This window comes from Dendrobates tinctorius, unplaced genomic scaffold (assembly GCF_039654945.1).
Source record: "Dendrobates tinctorius isolate UK_male_01 unplaced genomic scaffold, ASM3965494v1 ptg000193l, whole genome shotgun sequence".
Taxonomy (NCBI): domain Eukaryota; kingdom Metazoa; phylum Chordata; class Amphibia; order Anura; family Dendrobatidae; genus Dendrobates; species Dendrobates tinctorius.
The window spans coordinates 332123-335727 of NW_027361860.1; the positions used below are offsets into that span (position 1 = coordinate 332123).

Here is a 3605-nt window from a genome sequence, read left to right on the forward strand (position 1 = left end):
AAAGTCTCCCCCCCCTCAACAGTGCAGAACAAGCTGCCACGAGAAGTGGTGAGTTCTCCTTCAATGGAAGTCTTCAAACAGAGGCTGGACAAACATCTGACATGGATGATTTAGTGAATCCTGCTTTGAGCAGGGGGTTGGACCAGATGGCCCAGGAGGTTCCTTCCAACTCTACGATTCAATGATTCTATGATTCATGATTCTATATGACCTGCACAGGAGCATGACAAATCAAGGAAAATGACATCGCACGAAGATGGGAGGTGCCGGACCTGCGCACCCATCGGACCGGACCGCCCCCGGGTGAGTATAATAAAACATGTTTTTCTTATCTTGCAGGTCAGATCAGGGGCTTATCAAGAGCATTCTAGAATGCTGTAGATAAGTACTGTGTTGTAGTGACCACTTTGTCCACTAGGGGGCGCCATGTGGGTGTCCCAGGACGGGCCTACAGTCATATCCATTGTGGTAATGGGTATAGGATGCTGAAGGTTTGTTATGCATCTCAAGGTGGGTGGCCATGAGATGAAGGCTTATGTGCTGATCAGCAGAGCTTATCTGTCTGTCATTCCAAGGTGTCAGGGAGCAGCCTTCAGATGATTGATGAGATGGGCGGGATCAATCTACAAATCCACCCAGGGGTGTGTTTAAGAGTGTCACAATACAATATATGTGTATGATGGCTTGAAGGACCTGTGATGAGGTCATAGCCTTGTGACCCGCTGGGTGTGGACACTTATACTTGCTTTCGCCTGAGCTAAAGGCTATTCCTTATGTTATGTGCTGGTTTATGGGTTATGGAGCAATAAACCCTATGAACTTTTAAAGGAGCGTGCCTCCTGATTGACTCCAGTGGCTCCTGAGCGAGTTAAATCCCTACAGCACCGAAAGGCAGTGGCCACAGCTTATAGTGGCAAAACGAGGTGACAGGTTCCTTTTTACTCCACGCGCTTTAAGTACATCACTGTCCCCACTGGGGCACACAATCTAAATATCCTATTAGGAGGTCTTTGTGTGGGTTTCCTATCACTCCAAAATACAGAACAAACTCTGCACAACTGTCATCCTCTGTGGGATTTGAACCCCAATCCTACAAAGCTGTTGCGCTGATCACTGAGCCACTATATACAGTGGTAAGCACTAAGCCACCATTACAGTGCTAGCCACAGAGCCACTGTGCTACCGTAATAACTATGCAAGAATATTTTTGCTGGCAGCATTGTGTATTAGCTCTGTGGACATCATATGCACTAAACATGTTTAATTGGTTTTAGGATTTAATATTGATAACCCAGCACTGATCAGCTGACTGAAGGAGTTGTAGAGTTTCATGGAATAAGGACTGCTATTTTACCATACTTATACACTATGTTCCAATGTATTTATTTAAAGGGATCTCCTGTCTCATCAGTCTGCCTCCCCCCCCAATCTGCACAGCAATCCCCCTTCTTACAAGGAGAAGAAGTAGGTCTGTGACTTGCAGGGTGGGGGGGGTCTGTCTCTTTCCAGCACCACTAGCAGTTAGCAGACATGACTCTGGAGTCCATCATGGTGTGCTGCCTCAGCGAGGAGGCCAAGGAAGCTCGGAGGATCAGTGACGAGACACGCAGCTCCGCCAAGACAAGAGGGACGCCCGCCCGGAGCAGATAAGGATTATCCATGGATCTGGCTACTCTGATGAAGAGGGGCTTCACTAAGTTTGTGTACCAGAACATATTCACTGCAAGTTATGATTTGGGCAAGGGAGACCCTTAAAATTCCATACAAGTATCAACACAACAAGGGCCATGCACTGTTATTTTGGGAAGTTGATATAGAGAAGGTGTGCTCATTTCAGATCCCTTAAGTAGATGCAGTGAGATATTTACGGAATGACCCTGGCATACAAGAATGCTATGATAGGAGACGGGATTATCAACTGTCCGATTCCAAAAATAATTATCCAAATGACCTGGACCGTATTGCAGATCATGGATTCAACAACAACTTGTGCTCTGAGTCAGAGTGCCCACAACAGGAATCATCGAATATCCATTTGATTTACAAAGTGTCATCTGCAGAATGGTGGACATAGGAGGGCAGCAATGAGAAGCAAGAAGTGGATACACCTCCATAATGTTCCTTGTAGCTCTTAGTGAATAAGATCAGGTGCTCATGGAGTCTGATAATGAGAACCGGATGGAAGAGCGCCAAGCACCATTTAGAATGATTATCACATATCCGTGGTTTCAGAATTCTTCACTCATCCTATCCTTATAATAGGCAATCAATATTGACATCAGCACTGATCAGTTGACTGAAGGAGTTGTAGCGCTTCATGGAATAAGGACTGCTATTTTACCATACTTATACACTATGTTCCAATGTATTTATTTAAAGGCAGTCTGCTGGATTTAACCCCTCCAAGCCTTATAAATGTGCGTGTAGCTCTTTTAAAGACAAACTCAGTTAACACCTTTATATGGTCAGCCCCTTTCTTCCTTTATTCAGTAATAGGCATAATTTATATATCAAATGAAATGCTGAACGACTGTGGTGGATCTTAACCTTCTATCACTCCAGCTCTATTTCCCGCAGAGTGCTTACTGCTTTTGCTTCACTGACAGCCTCTATGATGTGTTTCATTCTGGAAAAGAGAGCTGCAAGTTGATCAGGAAGAGGTGGCACCGAGCGGGTATAGAGCTGGAGCAACAGATCTGCTTACTAATTTGAATATGTATGCAAACCGAATTCAGATGAATAGACTGAACGTGTAAAAATATTGCTGGAAGTATCTTTGAAAGAGCTACATGGCTATACACAGATCCGGCCTCATTCATTACCTAGCAGCTTTTTTTTCAGTTGCTACAAAGTACCGCATTTGCTGGATCACGGCAAAACCCCAAGTGTCGCACATGTCTGCAAGTCCCATAGGAAATGAATGAGGCTGAATGCAGTGCTGCCACAAGTGATCTGTTACATGGCAAATGCAGAAAAACTACCGGACCCTCATGTAATCATGATGGCTGCATATGCCCCCCCTTCTGCGAAAGCTGATGCTGCCACTGAGGTCCTACAATCCACAGTGAGCATGATGCAGTCCCTTCTCCCCCAAGCACTTCTGGTTTCAGGAGACTTCAATCATGTGTCTCCAGCATCCATATTACCCGGATGCACAGTATGTTACCTACCTCACTAGAGACAACAAAATATTGGACTTGTTCTTTGCCAATGTGAGGGGCATATGCCTCGTCAGCCCTCCCGCCCCTTGGAAGATCAGATCACAACCTAGTGCACCTCCAACCCATTTACAAGCCACTTGTACAGAGAGAACCTGCTGTCACTCGCACAGTGAGGATATGGACTGAGGAGAGTGATGATGCTCTGAGACTGCTTTGAAACAACCACTTGGGATGTGCTGCAAGATTCCTATGGTGACGACATGGATGGTCTCACACATTGTATAACGGACTACATTAATTTCTGTGTAGACAACATGGTACACACAAAAGTAGTGAGGTGTTTCTCTAACAAACCATGGATCAGCCCTGGAATAAAGGCTCTTCTCAAAGAGAAGAATTTGGCCTTCAGAGCAGGTGACAAGGGCAGGCTGAGAGAGGTGCAGA

At 45.4% G+C, this 3605-nt stretch overlaps 1 pseudogene; it reads left to right on the forward strand.

Moving 5' to 3' along the window:
* Positions 1–1530: 1530 nt before the first annotated feature.
* LOC141056020 (guanine nucleotide-binding protein G(q) subunit alpha-like) lies at positions 1531–2259 on the forward strand (annotated as a pseudogene).
* The last annotated feature ends 1346 nt before the right edge of the window (positions 2260–3605 follow it).